The sequence below is a fragment of the Schistocerca piceifrons genome, chromosome 1 (genome assembly GCF_021461385.2).
Source record: "Schistocerca piceifrons isolate TAMUIC-IGC-003096 chromosome 1, iqSchPice1.1, whole genome shotgun sequence".
In the NCBI taxonomy this organism is placed as follows: Eukaryota; Metazoa; Arthropoda; class Insecta; order Orthoptera; family Acrididae; genus Schistocerca; species Schistocerca piceifrons.
The window spans coordinates 856,877,121-856,899,210 of NC_060138.1; positions in this window are offsets into that span (position 1 = coordinate 856,877,121).

Sequence of the window (22,090 nt, forward strand, 5' to 3'; positions counted from 1 at the left end):
CTATCTGCACTGGCTGATGGTTCAAATGGCTCTGAGCACTATGGGACTTAACTTCTGAGGTCATTAGTCCCCTAGAACTTAGAACTACTTAAACCTAACTAACCTAAGGACATCACACACATCCATGCCCGAGGCAGGATTCGAACCTGCGACCGTAGTGGTCGCGCGGTTCCAGACTGTAGCGCCTAGAACCGCTCGGCCACTCCGGCCGGCTGCACTGGCTGACAAATTAGCCATGTTCGTTGTCAGGTCATCAACTCCTTCTTTAATTATGTTGAAGTGCTCTTTGTGTTCTTCAGAATTTAATGTCTAAGTTTCCACTTGTTCGCTAATTTCTTTTACCGTTGTGTTAAGCTGTGATCTCTGTTCTTTTATCTGTGTAAATATAGCACTCGAAACTACAGTGTTGATTTTAGCTGACAATTAGACCCCGTCATTGCGTTGGTTTGTTCTGTTTCAAGATTACGTAACCTAGTTGCAGAACTGCTAATGAATGGTCGAAGGTAATTTATAATTTCTTCCCTAACCTCAACATAAATTTCACATTTTCAATTTTATTTCTTCTGTGCTTTCTATTCTCCTCGTGTGATGTTCTATTCCGTTTCTGCGATTTGTGGACGTATTGTTCACTGAAGTTGATGTAGTTGTGTTCGTTCAAAAGAACTCGACGCAAAACTTGGTTCTAATGTGTCTGTCATCGGTTGTTGTAACATTTCGCAAGACTGTGGAAACTTATTGCCTACCGACTATTCTTCAGAATTTACGTTTACTCCTCATTGTTTGTTTTGTATCATCAGTTGTCACTAAGTTTGTTGGTAATTCCAAATACCGGTATCATGTAAATTACTGGCTGGTGCTAATTGTTCAAAGTAGTTTGTTTCATCCTGAACTGAATCATTATTCTGCAACACTCTCTGTGGTCTTCTGCTACGACGAAGTTTCGTATTGTTATCCGTGGTATCAAACATGATGAAATTCAATTACGCGAAAAACAAATTACTATATAATGACCAAACGAAAGAAAGAAATTGTTTTTTGATACTACAATGTACACAGATTCTCAACAATAAATGTAGTATTCATGGAACCTGTACTATAATGGCTTCCTTCTACGTAACAAAATTGTCAATAACCGTCCCACGTATTTTGCACAGAAATTTCAAAAATTACACACAAAAATTTTAAATGTATTACAATGACTGAAAAAGAAGTCTGCTTCTCTCTGTCTGAGTGAATCTTCCTAAAACCGTCTACCAAAACTGCTCACAAATGAGGAACGTAGGAAATCTATATGAAAAGTAATACTTACGTAATTTAATGCATCATGTGAGCGTGGAACGTAGGGAATCTATATGAAATGTAATACTTACTTCATTCAATATATCAAGTAAGAAATCACAACGTAGCTTAAGGGAAAATCACACAGACGTGATAATCAATCGTCAAAAGCAATAAAACTGTTTCCCAACACAGAAGAAACCAGTTCCACAACTATTGCTAAATCTGACCTACAAACGACGAGAATCTTCAACACATTCAGTTTTGAAGCAATAGTAATTACATTTACAAAAATATTCGCCTATTAGAAAGTCGAGCGAAGTGTAAGAAACGGCGAATTATTCGACTCCATAAAAATTTTTAAGTGTCAAGGAAAGCGTCTGTGACAGAAACAACAGACAATAACAGAAATATATGTTTCTCATGCATGAAATGTGTTTATATTCTCTTTGTTTCATGGCAATGAGCAGCAAATATAAACATATTCGAAAGTATTTCTTCATGAATGAGTTGTAGCTTATGTCACTGAATCAGTGTGATTCGGCTGTTTGTACGTGCATTTCACGATAACTCATATTTCTTGGTAACTAACCAACGCATGGAACGCAAAAATATAACAATTATTCCATTAATTAAGCATAAAATAATTAAAAACAAACATTATCCTTACCACAAACGTGACTGTCTGCTTTCTCACCGCTTGGAGCGCAGATGTCGCCCCAGCTGTCAGACGGTAACAACTTTCGCATCAGAGTGTCGTAATCGTATTTATTAGACTGTGGTTTTGCCCTGTGTGAGCATATCTATATTTACATAAGAAACTGAATTTGCAGGATGGCCAAAATTATATACAAACCTCACAAAGTCACGGCTTGACTACCATTACATGTGATAAATTACTTCAACGAGGGCATGCAGGCATGAAACCCTTTTTACCATATGAGTTACGAAGGAAACCACGTTGTAAAAGATACGTACTGTCATGTGCCATAAACATCATTAATATCTCCTTTTCTATTTATATTCCAACGGAGTGTAATTTCCACGTGATTATGACTATCATAGTTTAAGAACTTTCCAGGAAAATGGACTTTACAGCTTCCCGCTAGCCGTACCTTTCATTTATTACTATTTGTTCGTCACTAGTGGACAAAATGTTATCGTCTGCGGTGAATGTGTTCATAGGAAATCTAAGATTACGAAAAGGAACATCAGATAAACGATATGAATTTTGCACACCACGTTGTGAAGGAACAAAACATTGTTGCAGACTAAACTTTGAGACGAAACCAACTGTTGTATTGTAACAAGCAGAGAAACGTCTTCCGAGGCAGAGAGGAATTCCAGTTGAATGCATGTGGAGAAATAGCGGCATTTGTTGTACTCCAGTCTGCGTGTACAGTCGCAGTGACTGTATGAAATGGGTAGGTAAAGTAAAATCACCATTACAGAACGCAAATGGAAGTCTTAGATTTGTGACAAGTGTTCTAAGAAAACGCAATATATCCGTAAAAGAAGTAGCATACAGGACTTTAGTGCGACCAGTTTCATTGTTCCGTTACTTGCAGTCCATATCAGTCGAACGTGGGAACAGAGATGTGTTGCTAGGATAGTAACAGGTCGTATGAGACGGTAACAGTGTTCGGGGTATAGAAACGGAAATCCTTGGTAGAAGTACGATGTAGCTTTTGTGAAACCCTGATGGTTAAATTGAAAGAATACTATATTCGAAGATGACTGTGCGACCATTATGCTGCCACTATCGTATGTATAGGTCGCACAGAGTTCGTGAGAATAAGGTTTGAGAGATTAGGAGACGAAAAGCGTCATACATGCAAATTTCCCTCGCTCAGCAGGAGCAGGAAAGAAAATCTGTAATTTAATACAGAATAACCTCCGTCATGCACTGTACACGGAGTTACTACAGGCAAATAAATAACATACACCACAACACACAATTTGCCATGCAAACAGAAGCAAAAGGGGCAGTACGCTACTTCGACCTTACAATCATGAAATCCAACAACAGACACAGATTCAACATTTTGAGAAAGGAAACAGCAACAGACCTGATTATTCCATAGGAGTCAAACCACTAGCAATCTCAAAAGATTGCAGCCATCAGACATATGGTATACAGACTATGCAGAATACCTCTCTGCAAAAAGCTCTATCAAGAGGAACTAAACATCATCATTAATACAGCACAGAACAATGGATAAGGCAGCAACACAGGACACAAATTACATGACACTATTAAAAAGAAAAACAGACAGAACACAGAAAAATTAAAAATAGTCCAAGTATTCCAACAAATAACAATAAAACACAAAACATATTCACAAAGAAAACGCATCTGTCGACAAAAAAATGGTATACGATGACATATCACAACCAGATCACATACAAAATTAATATCATCTTAAAAAACAGAAAAAGAGATATATTCCTTAAGACAAATAATGCAATAAAAATAAACCAAAAACTGTGACAGAAGAGAAAAACAAATACAATAATTCACGTATAAATGAATTAACATGTAATAGCTGCAACTCTAAATATATTGGGATGACTACAACAAAATTACAATCAAGCACAGAGAACATATAAGGACATCGAAGAGCGAATGTACCTACTCCACATACGTTGAAAATCTAGTGACAGGAAATCACCAACACACTGAGATAAAAATAGTCTTATGTCATTGTTGTTGCTGTTGTTGTCTTCAGTCCTGAGACTGGTTTGATGCAGCTCTCCATGCTACTCTATCCTGTGCAAGCTTCTTCATCCCCCAGTACTTACTGCAACCTACAAACTTCTGAATCTGCTTAGTGTATTCATCTCTTGGTCTCCCTCTACGATTTTTACCCTCCACGCTGCCCTACAATGCTAAATTTGTGATCCCTTGATGCCTCAGAACATGTCCTACCAACCGGTCCCTTCTTCTTGTCAAGTTGTGCCACAAACTCCTCTTCTCCCTAATTCTATTCAATACCTCCTCATTAGTTATGTGATCTACCCATCTAATCTTCAGCATTCTTCTGTAGCACCACATTTCGAAAGCTTCTATTCTCTTTTTGTCAAAACTATTTATCGTCCATGTTTCACTTCCATACATGGCTACATTCCATACAAATACTTTCAGAAACGACTTCCTGACACTTAAATCTATACTCGATGTTAACAAATTTCTCTTCTTCAGAAACGCTTTCCTTGCCATTGACAGTCTACATTTTATATCCTCTCTACTTCGAGCATCATCAGTTATTTTGCTCCCCAAATAGCAAAACTCCTTTACTACTTTAAGTGTCTCATTTCCTAATCTAATTCCCTCAGCATCACCCGACTTAATTCGACTACATTCCATTATCCTCGTTTTGCTTTTGTTGATCATCTTATATCCTCCTTTCAAGACACTGTCCATTCCGTTCAACTGCTCTTCCAAGTCCTTTGCTGTCTCTGACAGAATTACAATGTCATCGGCGAACCTCAACGTATTTATTTCTTCTCCATGGACTTTAATACCTACTCCGAATTTTTCTTTTGTTTCCTTTACTGCTTGCTCAATATACAGATTGAATAACATCGGGGACAGGCTACAACCCTGTCTCACTCCCTTCCCAACCGCTGCTTCCCTTTCATGCCCCTCGACTCTTATAACTGCCGTCTGGATTCTGTACAAATTGTAAATAGCCTTTCGCTCCCTGTATTTTACCCCTGACACCTTCAGAATTTGAAAGAGGGTATTCCAGTCAACATTGTCAAAAGCTTTCCCTAAGTCCACAAGTGCTAGAAATGTAGGTTTGCCTTTCCTTAATCTATTTTCTAAGATAAGTCGTAGGGTCAGTATTGCCTCACGTGTTCCAACATTTCTGTGGAATCCAAACTGATCCTCGCCGAAGTCGGCTTCTACCAGTTTTTCCATTCGTCTGTAAAGAATTCGCGTTAGTATTTTGCAACCGTGACTTATTAAACTGATAGTTCGGTAATTTTCACATCTGTCAACACCTGCTTTCTTTGGGATTGGAATTATTATATTCTTATTAAAGTCTGAGGGTATTTCGCCTGTCTCATACATCTTGCTCACCAGATGGTAGAGTTTTGTCAGGACTGGCTCTCCCAAGGCCGTCAGTAGTTCCAATGGAATGTTGTCTACTCCCAGGGCGTTGTTTGGACTCAGGTCTTTCAGTGCTCTGTCAAACTCTTCACGCAGTATCGTACCTCTCAGTTCATCTTCATCTACATCCTTTTCCATTTCCATAATATTGTCCTCAAGTATATCGCCCTTGTATAGACCCTCTATATACTCCTTCCATGTCATATGTCATGCCATAAATAAAAACGAAAATATTCTCAATGACCAAAAGAGCAACAACAGAAGACCAATGTTCAAACTAATTCATATTCTACCATAAAAAATATTTCAAAAATTAAAATTTAAATAAATAAAAAATAAAGAAAAATTTTAAAAATCAAGCACGGAGACAGTGTGCCACCACCCATCTTTCCTCTATCCCCATCCCAACACCCCACGCCACTTTCCCAGGACCCCTCAGTCCTCATAATCCTTCAGTCAGTTCTAAAGCACGTCTCCAAGAGCAGTGCAAGCATATACAATCTTCTACAGTATACGTTAGGTGTAAAGAATTACTGGAAGAAACCTATGCCATGCGCATTTAGCACATGTACGACGACAAATGGCTGCATGACGCCGGCCGGTGTAGCCGAGCGGTTCTAGGCGCTTCATTCTGGAACCGCGCGACCGCTACGGTCGCAGGTTCGAATCCTGCCTCGGGCATGGATGAGTGTGATGTCCTTAAGTTAGTTAGGTTTAAGTAGTTCTAAGTTCTCAGGGACTCATGACCTCAGATGTTAAGTCCCATAGTGATCCGAGCCATTTGAACCATTTGGCTGCATGACAGGACATAAAAAGGAATGTGATTAAAAAACACAAACATATATTTATAACTATAAATATAAATAGCTAGATCTAAAGAAACTGCAAAAGAATCACTTCAAATCTCACATAAAAATATGTATACGTAAGTAATTTTGTTTATATTTTGTATCACTAAGGATGTCTAACATGAATAGGCGGAACACGTCTGGTACTCAAGAATAAACTTCACTTGCAAAAGACAGTAGTTTTTATCTTTGTGATAAAACATAATTGAAGTTATTATTAGCAACTGAGGAAAATGGCTGCAAATACACACATCAAAAAAGTTTTGCACCATCCCAGTTCCCTAAACTCCTGAAGACAGACGTTGACTGCGGATATTGTATTGCAGACACAGTCCATTTGACTGTTCAGAGATGTCACTAAACCCGCCCAAGGATGTAAACAACCATGTATGAGCTGCGCCTATTAGACGGAGGGGGTCCGACAGCCGATTAGTTCCAGTCATTCCACCAGAAATGGTACACGGCTCGTGTTGTCTGTCGTTCAACCATGTCTAGGCGGTAAATACCGCGGCTCTATCGCGCCAGCATTGTTACTTTGTGCCAGGAAGGGCTGTCAACAAGAGAAGTGTCCAGGCGTCTCGAAGTGAACCAAAGCGATGTTGTTCGGACATGGAAGAAATACAGAGACAGGAACTGTCGATGACATGCCTCGCTCAGGCCGCCCAAGGGCTACTACTGCAATGAATGACCGCTACCTACGGATTATAGTTCGGAGGAACCCTGACAGCAATGCCACCATGTTGAATAATTATTTTCGTGCAGCCACAGGATCTCGTGTTACGACTCAAACTGTGCGCAATAGGCTGCATGATGCGTAACTTCACTCTTTGCAACCACGACACCATGCAGCGCGGTACAGATGGGTCCAACAACATGCCGAATGGACCGCTCAGAACTGGCATCACATTCTCTTCACCGATGAGTGTCGCATATGCCTTCAACCAGACAATCCTCGGAGACGTGTTTGGAGGCAACCCGGTCAGGCTGAACGCCTCAGACACACTGTCCAGCGAGTGCAGCAGGGTGGGGGTTCACTGCTGTTTTGGGGTGGCATTATGCGGGGCCGACGTACGCAGGTGGTGGTCATGGAAGGGGCCGAACCGCTGTATGATACGTGAATGCCATCCTCTGACCGATAGTGCAACCATACCGGCAGCATATTGCCGAGGCACTCGTCTTCATGGACGACAATTCGTGCCCCCATCGTGCACATCTTGTGAATGACTTCCTTCAGGATAACGAAATCGCTCGACTAGAGTGGCCAGCATGTTCTCCAGACATGAACCCCATCGAACATGTCTGGGAGAGATTGGTAAGGGCTGTTTATGGACGCCGAATCGCCGTTGAGTAGTGGTAGAATCTGGACCAACAGTGCCTTGATGAAATTGTGGATAGTATGCCATGACGAATACAGGCATGCCTCAATGCAAGAAGACGTGCTATTGGGTATTAGAGGTACCGGTGTGTACAGCAATCTGGACCACCACCTCTGAAGGTCTCGCTGCATGGTGGTACAACATGAAGTGTGTGGTTTTCATGAGCAATAAAAATGGCGGAAATGGCGGAAATGGCGGAAATGATGTTTATGTTGATCTCTATTCCAATTTTCTGTACAGGCTACAGAGCTCTCGGAACCGAGGTGATGAAAACTTTTTTTTTATTTGTGGGTTAACAATATTAACAATATACATTTAGATTTAGATGCAAACTCAGGATTGCGATTTACTCCTGCATAATGTGGAACTGACCGCTAGATGTCACAAGAGGCGAATCTGTCACCATAAAAAGAGGGTATTGTGTTGTCAATAGAAAAGCACCAATAGCAGAATAGAGCAGTCAGCATATCTCAATAGCTTCTGAACTAGACTGGTTTTTGTATGTCATATGAGTAATAAATCCATCAAGGACATTACGAAGCTTCTAAACGCGCTCAGGTCAACCGTTGGTGCTATGATTATGAAGTGGAAACGTGAAGGAAGAACAAAAACTAAACCGAGACCAGGCAGAGTTCATGCACTGGCGAACAGCAACTGTCGAGCACTGCTTAGAGAGGTAGTAAAAAATAGTCAGTGGAAGGAATCACCGGTGAGTTCCAAAGTACTGACAGTGATCGTTGTAGCACAAGGAATGTGTGTAGGGAATTAAAAAGAATGGGACAGAGCCAAATATTTCTGCAATCAGTGCTAAGCGACCGCTTGAGGTGGTGTAAATAGAGACGCCACAGGGCAATAAATGACTGGAAACGAATGATACGGAGTGATAAATCATGCTGTACCCTGTGGCAACCCAATGTCGGGGGACTGCGTTTGGCGAATGCCTGGAGAACGCTACACGCCGTCATGTGTAGTGCCAATTACGAAGTACGAAGGAGGCCGTGTTAGGGTATGATGGTGTTTCTCGTGGTTAGGAAGAACATGAACACATTTTACACCACTGTGTACTGCGTATAATAGAGAAACAGTTTGGATACGATGGTTATATTAGCATGACAATGTATCCTGTCATAAGGAAGTATCTGTGAGGCAATGGTTTGCGGACAACAACATTCCTAAAACGCACTGTCATGTCCAGAAACCCGACCTGAACCCAATGGAACACCTTTGGGGTGAGTTAGAACGTTGACTTCACTCCAGATCCCAGCGTCCAAAATAGCTACCTTCGCCGGTTTTGGCTCTAGGGGAAGAGTGGGCTGCTATTTCTCCACAGACACTGAAACACCTCGTTGAAAATGTTCCTAGCAGAGTTCAAGCCATCTTAAAGACGAAAGGTGGGTGAACTTTATACTAATGTCCACTCATGTCCGGATACTTCTTATGAGAGTATATCTGCCCCATGCCTCTCTCTCTCTATACGGTTTGCGCATCGTGCTCTTCCGAAATAGTAGCAGTGTCTGTAATTGCAACACCCATAGAGTGGCCGGCCGCTGTGGCCGAGCGGTTCTAGGCGCTTCAGTCTGGAACCGCGCTGCTGCTACGGTCGCAGGTTCGAATCCTGCCTCGGACATGGATGTTTGTGATGTCCTTAGGTTAGTTAGATTTAAGTAGTTCTAAGTCTAGGGGACTGATGCCCTCAGATGTTAAGTCCCATAGTGCTTAGAGCCATTTGAACCCATAGAGCGTCGAGGCATTCACTGTCGGAATAAGTTTTGGCAGATATTTTGTGACCAAATTCGCGAGATTTTTTCTATCTCCAATGTAGCAGCAATGGTCGTTGCCCATTCAAACCCAGTCAGAGGAAACGATACCATGAAAAAGACGAACATATATATCTTCGCTTTTTCGTTGTACTTTATAATACCATTCATCTATCCCTCCTGCGGGATATGGTGACGGCGATATTTTGTTTCTGTCTAAACAATGACACTACATGCAATGCAATCGCCTTGTTGTAATAAGATGTTTCTCATTCTCATCATAGCAGCTGGTCTCCAGAATAAATTATTATACTGAAGTGGGATTCTTCAGAGAACATGAAGGAATCCAAAGCTTTAGAATCACAATTATAACAACAGTAGTTCGACCTGGGGTTCTTTGAGATAGGGAACTAATTACCGGAAATGAAACCTAGTTTTTTGTTGAGCTAAATAGCACACACGTTATAGCAACAGCCTGAGCTCATAACAACTGTTCAAAGTAGCGAAAGCTAGTAGCAACTAATGCATTACCACAGCATAATCCCCTGCGACAAGTGCATCCTGGGTTCAAAATCATTTGGCCTCACTGCTTGCTCATCCAGTACTCTCTACATAGCAGTCTTCGAAGTGTGCATTTTAGACACGTGCTAATGAATTTTCTCCAAAACGATCCAATACCATCTCTTCAAACGCTTCTGTATAGACAAGTCTTCCTCTATAACTTTAACCAGTTCTCTGTGGCCTGAACAAAGTTTCCATCCAGGGCGATACATTTCTTCCATTTAAGATAATGCCCCGTTACGAAACTGTTCTCTGTTCATCCATTCAGATTTCCAAGCTCTATATCCTTGTGCATCATAGAGGATGATTCATCTATGATTTCAACTCAGACATTTCTCAAACCGTTTAAGACGTATTTCTGTTTTCACTCAACTATAGTAATTTCTGCTGCTATTATCGAGTTCTCGAAAAGATGAATTCAACACCGTTTCACTCCTGAAAATCCAAGTAATAGTTTCAAAGAAGTTACAATATTTCGAACTTGAGATTTATTAGTTCTGAACATGAAATCGATTGTTGTTTCACCAGGAAGATCGTGTTGTTGTATGGAACTGCTGATAAAGCACTCCAGTTTGACACAGCCAATTTACTTGCATAACAGGAATCATCGAAAAAAATTTAATTTAGTACTGGAACACACCGCACCTGGCAAGTTGTGGTTGGGGCGACACACAGCTGGAAGGCGAAGGACGTGGCATCGAAGGATGATTCAACTACGGTGACAATTCTTGTTTCTGCCAGAGAACTGAAAGAAAGATTAACGTCAAATATTGAATATGTTTTAAAACAAGTAATTTAGATACAAAGATTATTAAATAAGAACTTCGAGCCATGAATTTGTTGTCAGGATACATACTTACATGCCAATTAAGACTGCAACAGTAACAAAAGCAACCACAAAAGAATATAATGGTAAACGCAGAAAACTTTAAATTCCAATTATGCCACCATTGTTCAAAATCTCACAGTCTACTGAAATGCACGTTTGTAACCGCCGGTGCACGGACTTATGAGTAGACGGAAGACATTCTTTCGATGTCATAGCACATGCTGCAACAATGTGATATTCTAAATCCTCTTTGGTCATCGGAGCCTGTGCGCAGAGTTCCTCTTTGAGTTTACGTAAGAGAAAACAGCCCAGTGGTTTGAAATCAGGAGAATGTGCAGGCCAACTGATAACGCCTTCGCGTACAATCCAGCTACCACGAAGGAACTGGTAGAGAGCTTTCCTAGCCACAAGCGGGGAGTGAGCCGGGACTCTACCGTTCTGTTACCATGTACATCTACTTATTAATAGTGGTACTTCCTCTAGGAGAGCCTGTAGCACTTCGGTAAGAAACTGTGCGGAATTTTTAGTCGTCAATTTTTCTTCAATGAAGTGTGGACCACTCAACAGTCTCCAATAATCTCTCACAAAACGTTAACATTCCACCGTCTCTGACGTTCAACCTGCCTCAGCCAGCGCAGATCAGAACCGAGTGACAGGATTCCATACGTCTCTTGCAGTCCCACTGGTTAATCCACTGCTGGTTTGGTACATGATACGAATGGAAGATGTTTCATCGCGGAATGAGAACAACGCTAGGCTGGCTTATTCTAGAGTCTTCCCTGGAACCTAACATGTGGCAGCTCTATTTCGTTCGCTCCATTCTTTGCAGGCTGGCCCCTTAACCTCTAATAGTATACAAGTGGCCGTACAGTAAAATTGTTTTGCACATTCGCTGAACTGTCATTCGTAATGTTCGTCGGCATACCTTAGGGCGTACAACTCAACTCTTGGTGTTCCTTCTGCATACTAACATATCTAGTTTATATTGGTTTGAGAAAGCCATTTATTTTTCAAACTAATCAGCACTCGGTAGACATGAACGACACTGGCAGAGTGAAAGCTATGAGCTACATTTCTCTGTGCCATTTTTATACCAGTATCGCGGCGTAAAATCACAAACTGCCGCTTAAGACAGCATTAGTTTTCATATTCAAAACAGATATAACTTAAGTTATAAATATCGTAATTTCTCCGAAACTAGTAATCCGATTCAGTAGAGTGAAATGCCGTCGGATTCGTCTCTTTTAGAACTACAATATTAGCAGAAGAAATTACTGTAGTCCCGTTTGAAAAAAAAAAAACTTAGTTAATAGCCTATCATTAATCTTCAAAAATGTTCAAATGTGTGTGAAATCTTATGTGACTTAACTGCTAAGGTCATCATTCCCTAAGCTTACACAGTACTTAACCTAAATTATCCTAAGGACAAACACACATACCCATGCCCGAGGGAGGACTCGAACTTCCTATCATTAATATAGCTATGATTAGAGACTGTACGTAGTTTAGTAAGGACTTCCTCCCAGTTCGTCTGGATGATAACAGAGTTACGATATATTAAACCATTGCGGAAATGTTTGAGGCGAAATACTTAACTGAGTCACCGTGTATGTTAAATGTAGGTGTGCAAGTCCGTGTCATGTGTAATGCTTCACCTCCGACAACCCGTCGTGCACTGTTAATAGTGGGGATACTCCAGCGTGACCACATCATAGACGACTGTGTGTTGCTTTTAAGGTAGCGTCACCTATGCGAACACTACAGGCAACGTTTGTTACGAAATGTAAACAGTTTACAAACACTTGTTACAAGGCGCGCGTTTCTCACTGAAGGCGCCGTGCCACCTGAAATATTAATCCCGACTATTGGTTCCTGATCTCAGAACACTCAGTATAGTGTTCCTCCATGATCTGTATAATTTTGACCCTAATGGTTTAGGCATCCTGTATACCGCTGCTGTTGGTATCCATCACTTTTCCGGTAAACAACTGCAATCAAGTACCGCAGCGAATGGGGGTATACGGAGCGCGTGGGAGGGGCTTCCTTTTATAATTCCGATTCAGCAGGTTAAACCAGAGAGATTTTCTATATACGTGTGTATTGGCGCTATTTCCTCTGATAGTGAAACTGTGTGTTGTGTCTTAAGTATCATAACTGATTCCGGGGGACACGTGGATACCTTATGTACTAGAGAGGTAGGAAGCAAGATTTTCAGAAGTGGCGTCTCGGGCTGTTTACCGATCGTCTCTAGCCGTTGCAACGTCCCATGCCTCCCTTGAGGAACCCACAGAGGTGCTCTTGTTGCGGCTGCAGCTGTCGCAAGGAGGTGATATACACAGGGTGAGTCAGAAGGAAAGGTACATGCTTTCAGGCATGATAGTGTTAGTGATTCTGAACAAACACTTCATATGGACGTATACCCTATTCCGAATGGTTTCCGAGATAGAACACATTTAATGTCACTTTTGTTTGTTTTTTTGAATAACTCGAAAACTGCACCCTCCAGCGAAAACGTGTCGCAGCACAAAATTAAACTATATTAAATTTCCTACAAAAAAGGTCCTATCCATTTTTGCTCTAGAACTAATGGTTTGTGCGAAGAGAGCGCGTCAATGTTGAAAAACTCGCTCGACGCGCATGCTCTGTGGCTTACGTAGTTTTTGTAGGCAAATTTGAGGTAGTTTCCCCACTTGACAGACCACAAGTGTCCCATATCAAACTGTTCGTCTCAACTTGCTTCCTCAGTATGCTACCTCAAACTGGCCTACAAAAGCTACGTAAGCTACAGCGCATGAGCGTCCAGCGAGTTTTTCAAAATTATCGCGCTCTCTTCGCACAAACCAATTATTTCAAGAAAAAAAACGAATAGGAGTAGGAAATTTAATAGAGGGTGCGGTTTACGAGTTACTCAAGAAAAACGTACAAATGTGATATTAAATGTATTCTACCTCGGAAACCATTCGGAATAGGGCATACGTCCATATGAAATCTTTTGTTCAGAATCATTAATACTATCACCCCTTAAAGCATCTACCTTTCCTCAAAACATGTGATTTTCAAAATTTTTCCTACAAAATTCCTCACTCCTGTAGATTTATACACGTGAGGATTTCAGCGCAAAGTTTTTATTGGTTGTTGAGATATAGAGAAACATATATTTTTGTCAGAATGAGATTTTCACTCTGCAGCGGAGTGTGCGCTGATATGAAACTTCCTGGCAGATTAAAACTGTGTGCCCGACCGAGATTCATATATTTTTGTATTCGTGTAATGTTGAACATTCCATGTCCGCTTGCATTAGTTCCTGATTGTTAATATTATGACCTTCAATTTTACTATGACATGTATTTCTCGTAATTCTGTGTCACAGAACACCACTGTATGTTTCTCATACTCGATAGGATAGTTCGGTCCTTCAATTGTTCACCTTAGAACTGTTTGTTGTTGAATTGTGTTGTGTTATTGGGTATTGAGCTCATATTATTTTCTGTAGCTATTTAAGTGCAATTTCCTAGATGACAGTTTTTTAAATTTAGAAATAGGAAATCTCAAAGCATCTTATAAAACAAAAAAAGGTATGCTTTCAGCGCTACAGACATAGTAATTTGCAGCGGGGTGCTAATAACCGTAACCACACATGAAGTCGTCGATGAAAAAAATAAAATCTATTCTAGTCCTACGAAATAAGCAGCAAATCGTGCAAATATGTCTTGTGACATACATTTAACGTCTAACGAAATGAAATGATGTATGGTTGGATTCACTCAAAATGCTAATAAGTTATTCTATTCCACATTTTGGAAACTATGCTCAAAGTCTGGCTTTTTTGGAAAAAGAATAGTGCAAACTGGGAACTTTTGATGCTGTGATTATCTTTAATGATGGAATGGGTGACAGATTAAATGTTAATGGGAAACTTAAAATACCTAAGGGGCAAAATATTATAAAGTGTTTGAAGAATGAAAACATATGGACGCCCGCATCTCGTGGTCGTGCGGTAGCGTTCTCGCTTCCCACGCCCGGGTTCCCGGGTTCGATTCCCGGCGGGGTCAGGGATTTTCTCTGCCTCGTGATGGCTGGGTGTTGTGTGATGTCCTTAGGTTAGTTAGGTTTAAGTAGTTCTAAGTTCTAGGGGACTGATGACCAAAACATATGGACAATAAACTCTTAAAAACAAAAACTAATGATCCTTCAAGCAGGCAAGAAAAGACACTGAAACTATAAAATGGAGAAAGGAAGCAAGAATAACAAGGAGTATACAATTCACCTTGGCAAATTCAATTCACGGAAATCATTCTAAGAAACAGCAAAACATTTTTCAAATTTCCGATATGATTTCTCAATTCGGATATTTATGTAGTAGTTTCCCTAGTAAGGTTTTGTTTAATGCATGAATCATTTTATGATGGTCTACTACATACTCTAGAATTATTGCTGGATTGAAAGCTTTTTGAGTTATGGAGTTCTAATTGAGATAAAAATGATACAAAATGCGGATAAGAACTCAATTTATTAGAAAACAAGGGACGACTTGACAATCCTACTGAGTGTTCTATCTATGCATTCTAACTATAAAATCCAATGTGAATCAAATCGAAACGCCCGCATCTCGTGGTCGTGCGGTAGCGTTCTCGCTTCCCACGCCCGGGTTCCCGGGTTCGATTCCCGGCGGGGTCAGGGATTTTCTCTGCCTCGTGATGGCTGGGTGTTGTGTGCTGTCTTTAGGTTAGTTAGGTTTAAGTAGTTCTAAGTTCTAGGGGACTTATGACCGCAGCAGTTGAGTCCCATAGTGCTCAGAGCCATTTGAGCCATCAAATCGAAACGTTTATTACGTGTTGACTTATCAAGGAAACCATGAAAACCAACATTGCTGCAAGGTTAAATGTTAATTGTTAATTATGACATTTCCAAATCAGTTAGTTATCCAAGTATCTGTCTTCCTCGTTTCCTGTATGCGTATTTCTTCACAGAATAAATTGCCTTGACTTATCTCTAGTATTTTTTGAAGAAAAAAATTAGAATGTACCCTAACTGTAGTATGCTATAACCCTCTTAAGATAACACCCTTGTTTCCAGCGACAGCGGTGGTGACGCTGTGGTTCGTCTGGAGCAGATCTGCTATCGTGACGCGCTAATAAAACTTCGGTAGAAGTCTTGGAGCCATCACACAGCACTGACTGCTCGCTTATCAAATGGCTCTGAGCACTATGCGACTTAACTTCTGAGGTCATCAGTCGCCTAGAACTTAGAACTAATTAAACCTAACTAAACTAAGGACATCACACACATCCATGCCCGAGGCAGGATTCGAACCTGCGATCGTAGCGGTCGCTCGGTTACAGACTCTAGCGCTCGCTTATCACATCAGTATCACTGTTACTATTTCTTCCAATCTGGACAGCCTAAAGACTGATTTCCGCAGTCTCCCGTGACAAATGAAGTTAAATAACGGAGTGTATTTTATTGTTTTGGTCATGATGTATGTGTCCAGCTTACAAAGTTCCTCAACTGTAGAAGTTTAAAAGAACTACCATTCTCCCCTTCTCTATTCTAGTTCGTCCATGGGAAAAACGAGTGTCGATAATTCTCGGCTATTTCTCGCCGTGGTTATGTGGTGAGACATTTGTTCGAGGGAGGAAGGTCAGTCTCTTCTTCGAAGGTGTGCTCTCGATATTTCAACATTAAACCTCTCCGTGATACACAACGCCTCTCTTGCAGCGTTTGCCACCAGAGTTTGTTAAGCATCGCTGTAATTCTCTCGTTCGTACTAAATGGGGACCGATGACCTAGCTGTTTGGCCCCTTCCCCCCTCCTTTAAACCAACCAACCAACCTTACTAAATGATCCCGTGACGAATCGCGCCGCTCGTCGTTTTATCTTCTCTATCTCTTCTATTAATCCAAACTGGTAAGAATAGAGAGCTGATAAGCAATATTTAAGAATCGGTCGAGCAAATATTTTGTAAACCACTTATTTCCTTGGATGAATTACGCTGCTTAACAAGTGCTAAGAAATAACTGACACTTGTTTAGGAACAACTGTCATCTGCCACGGAACAACTAACTGTTTCTATGGAACATCCGACCAATAATTGTAACAGGGAAATGTAGAGGGTGGGATGTGTTAACTGCAGTGAAGTCCGTTCACGAACTCTCTGAGCACATTTGACAGTTCATGCAGTATGGTGTTTGACGAAAGTTGCTGTGGAACCGATTAATGCGTCATTCCGCGTGGTACTGTAACATGTCTGCAAGACGTCTTTGAGTGCTTACGATCGTGGACGAGCAGTTGGTCTACACCAAGCCGATCGAAGTGTCACTTCTGTGGCCACAGTACAGGTGTGTCCAAAAGTGTCCTCTCATGATTAAAAGGCAGCTGAAGGTGGAAATTCCTTGCGGAGGCATGCCGGTGTTTGTTGACGAGACCACCACACCGCAAGAGGCTCGATAGTCAGGTCTGGTGGAGAAAAGAAATTAACATCTATCTCCTAGGCAGATCGCTGCAGACCTTGCAACCGCTACCGGTACTCGCCTGCCTGCCAGAACCATTTTGGAGTGATTAAATCAGACTGATTTGTACACTCGGAAGCACATTAAATGCAGCTCACTTCCATCACGCCATCGTCGAGAAGTAGTTCGTCGGTGTAGGGAGCATGTGGGTTGCTATCAGCAACAGTGGTCCAGAGTGATGTCCTCGGACGAATCCCGCTTCGCTGAGGCGAGAGTTTCCGCGCATCAGTTGGTGTGGTGTGGGAGAGAGGAAGACGTTACACACCACAGGATGTTCACTTACATCTTCGGTATGGTCTAGCGTTATGATGCTGACAGGTATTATGAACTATAGTCGAACACCGTTGTATATCTTTTTGCGAGGTACCACTACTGCACACAAGTATTGCAGGGAGACTTTTCTGGATCATGTCCGCCTGTTTAGGGGTGCGGTAGATCTCAACTTTCTGTTTATGGACGACAATACCCACCCACACACGACGGCTGAGGTGTCAGACACAATGGAAAATGAAGATATTCAACGTGTCGAATGGCCTGCGCATTCCCGGTCCTAAACCTTATAGAGCATGACTGGGATACCATAGGCAGACGTGTTTCTGAAAGAGCAACCACTCCCCGAATCGTGCAAGAACTGAGAACCGTCTCGTGAGAGGAGTGGGACAATATTCCCCAAGGACTTCCTCCACAGTTTGGTAGCCAGCATGAATAATATGAGAAAAATTTGTATTAGTGCTCGAGGAGGGCACATTCCCTACTAAAACTCAGATACACACCTTCATACTCGGAGTCTGACCTGTGTCAAACATGAAAATTATCTGTATCTGTTATCCTGCTTTCGCATGTGATGATATCTGTACCATTTTTAATAATAAATATGCCACTCCACCTCTATTATGTATGTACTGTTTTTCATGTCGTCCATCGTTGCCTGTGATAAATAGTTCAAATGGATCTGAGCACTAAGGAACTTAACATCTGAGGTCATCAGTCCCCTAGAACTTAGAACTACTTAAACCTAACTAACCTAAGGACATCACACACATCCATGCCCGAAGCAGGATTCGAACCTGCGACCGTAGCGGTCACGTGGTTCCAGACTGAAGTGCCTAGACCGCTCGGCCACTGCGGCCGGCGCCTGTGATAATTCCTGTCCAACAGCATCTCTGTTCCTTAACAATAAATTGTCAAGAAATGTACGTTTATATAATACTCCCCCAACGAATCTGAGTCTGGTATCTGCTTTTCGTACAATTAGTTTTATATGGTCGTTTCGTTATAGGTGGCTCGGACGGTTACTCCAGTGTCTCCTACAACTGTTGCTGTTACTGCTGTTTTACCGCTAACAGCGTAGCAGAACAGCAATGGATTCCTCCGCCTATATGCGCAGTATTTTACATTTCTTTACGTACAGGATCAGTCATCGCTCCTCCGCAGGTATTTTGCGTTTCGCCGCACTCTTCTCGAATTGCGACGTCCCATACACAGCAGAATCGTATGCGAACAGCCTCATGGGGCTTCCGACATTATGGACTAAACCATTCGTGTATATTGTGGACAATAAGGGCCCAGTAACACTCCCTTGATGTATTTCTGAAAGTGGTTTTACATTTGTCGCTTTCGTCCCATTAAGAATAAGACGTTCTATTTGCTAGGGAGTTCTGACTCCAGTCACATATCTGGACAGATACTCGGTGAACTCGTACTATGATCATGTAGCAGTACGCTCTAGAAGTCAGTGTAACTCCTTTACTGCAACAAAGTATGCTATTGAAAAGAGAATTTTTCCACCAGCACCTATCGAACATTGTTGCAGTCTCTTGAAATAAAATTGTTTCCGAAGCCATCGACGATGCACCTACACCGCATTATAGAATTGGATAAACGTTCGGCCAATATCTTCCCTAGCCTGGAGTCCTGGAGCGACGGCGGTAGCAGGGGAAGAGGTCAGTGACCTCGCTGCGATCGGAGGCGGCTGTCTGCGGCCGCTGCTGGTGTCTGTCTGGGGCAGGTATGCCGCGCATCCGACGGCCGAGCCCCGCCAGTGTTAACACATGCCCCTGCTGCGGGTTAAGGAACTCCACCACGGGCATTCAGGTGTCTGCGTTTGTCTGGGGCTTCTCTCGCCTTTCCTCTGAGGGTCGTTGAACTTCTCACCGCCGTCTTTAGGAGCTACACCGGAATAAACACTGCGACAATTTTCCATTGCTGTAATATAAGCGATATTTTAAGACTTAACACACAATCTATATAAAAATTCAGTGGAATGTCCCAATTGATTTCCAAGTTATGTAAGACACCACAAATGCTTACACTGCCGGCCAATAATATTCCAGTGCCAGGAGGGATTGCAAATAACGATTTTCTTTTTTTAGTTAGTCCTATCCTGTGCCAGCCTTTTCATCTCCGAGCAGTAACTGCAACCTATGTCTTCAGTTATTTGTTGGATGTATTCCAATCTCTGTCTTCCTCTACAATTTTTACCCTCTACAGCTTCTTCTAATACTGTGAAAGTTATTCCCTGATGTTTTAACAGATACCCTATCATCCTGTCCTTACTTCTTGCAAACGTTTCCCATATATTCGTTTCCTCGCCGATTCTGTGGACAACTTCCTCATTGCTGCCTTATCAGTGAACGTAATTTTCAACATTCGTCTATTGCGCCACATCTCAAATGTTTTCATTCTCTTCTGTTTCGGTTTTCCTACAATTCACGTTTCACTGCCATACAATGCTGTGCTGCAAGCTAGTGCTGGTTGGCTTTTCGTGTCCTCCTTGCTTCATCTGTCACGGGTTAATCTTCTGGACAAGTAGCAGAATTCCTTAACTTCGTCTATTTCATGATCACCAATCCTGATGTTAAGTTTCTCTTTGTTTCCATTTCTGCTACTTCTCCTTACTTTTGTCTTTCATCGGTTTACTTTCATACCACATATTGTACTCATTAGACAGTTTATTCCATTCAACAGACACATTCATTGCGGATAGCAACGTCATCAGAGAATTTTATCATTGATATCCTTTCACCTTTAATTTTAATCCCACTCTTGGACATTTCTTTCACTTTCGTCGTTGCTTGTTCAGTGTACAGATTGAGCAGCAGGAGTGAAAGACTACGTACCTGTCTTATACCGACTTCAATCCGAGCACTTCGTTCTTGATCTTCCACTCTGATGTTTCCCTCTTGGTTATTGTACATATTGTATATTACCCATCTTCTCCTATAGCTTATCCCTATTTTTCTCGGAATTTCGAACATCTTGCACCATTTTACATTGTGAGTTTCTCTTTCCAGATCGACAGATTCTAAGAACATATCTTGAGTTTTCTTCAGTCATGCTATCATTATCAACCTCTACGTTGGAACTGTCTCCCTGGCATCTTTAGATTCCCTAAAGTCAAAGTGATCGTCATCTAACAGATATGCGCATAGAGTGTAGCAGGAAGAATACATGACTAAATTTGTAGCCGATTTGGGGGTCCAAAAATTAGTTCACTGAGCTTACACCTCTGGGAGCAGCAACGGTTGTAACACGACTGAGCTTCGAGTTGAACTGAACTTGGTTGATGGATACGTGTAAGTCGCCCCTTGCTTTTGCGGCTCTGTCTGGGAATTCACAGTTGTTGGTGACCCTGTCTCCCGACAAGACACGCTCTCTTGTGTTATCTTATTGAAAAATAATGTCACGAAGACTTGGGAAAATAAGGTGTAGCCATCGGCCTGAACATGTGACAAATGTACTGCTGACCAAATTACCGGATATACGAAGCACAAATGGTACCATTACCCAAGGTTCTATGCCCATAAGGTGATGATGGAGGCAGTCTGGTAAGGTTCGTTCTCCGCAGATCCTCCGCATAAGAATGCGACCGTCATAATACAGTACTCAAAACAGAGATTCGTGTGAAGGCTCTATAGTATGTATGAACTATAACATATGTTTTGAGTGGGGTCCGCCTTTAGCAAAACACAATTTTATTTTTTGTCCCAGACATGCATCACTGCAATTGCAGCATCATCAGTGGTGTGGCAGTGATATTTTTCATGTCTGGTGCAAAGTGATATCAAAAGCGCGTGAGAGATTTTTTTTTTGTCAAGTGCTGTTTTTTATCTTTGCCGTAAGACTATAGAGTCTCCTAGTTCTTGTTACTTCTCTGTTGTTTTTTTAGTTTCTTCTCATTGTGAGTTTTTGCGCATAAATATTTTTTCGTTAACTCATTATACCGGACGGCTATGCAATTATTTGTTGTAGGCAAGTCGCCTACATAATTGGTGATCTGAACACGCAGCCTTCTGATCTGGAGTGGAGCGCGTATGACAGAGAATTCTTCGCGATCTACGAAGCAATTCGATATTTCCGACCACAAATAGAGGCTAGACCAGTGACTGTGTTTACAGACCACAAACCCATAACATCGGCTTTTAAAAACACAAGTGATAAGTGCTCACCAAGACAGTTCCGTTATATTGAGTTCATAAGTCAGTTCACGACAGATATACGCCATTTAAGAGGCGCAGAAAATTTAGTGGCTGACTATTTTTCACGTATTTGCGGGATTTCAGAAATTGTAGACTATGATAAACTTGCAGTGGAACAGACCAAGTATGCAGAGCTACGACAGCTGTTAAACGACCCTTCTACAGGTCTGAAGTTCGAGCGAATTCTGGTGCCTAACTCCAAGCGGAAGCTGTGGTGCGACTTTTCTCAAGGCAGACCAAGACCATTCATTTCAGAAATATTGCGCAAGACGGCATTCGACAGAGTCCATACACTATCGCACCCAGGAGCCAACGCTACAATCAAGCTGCTGACAGA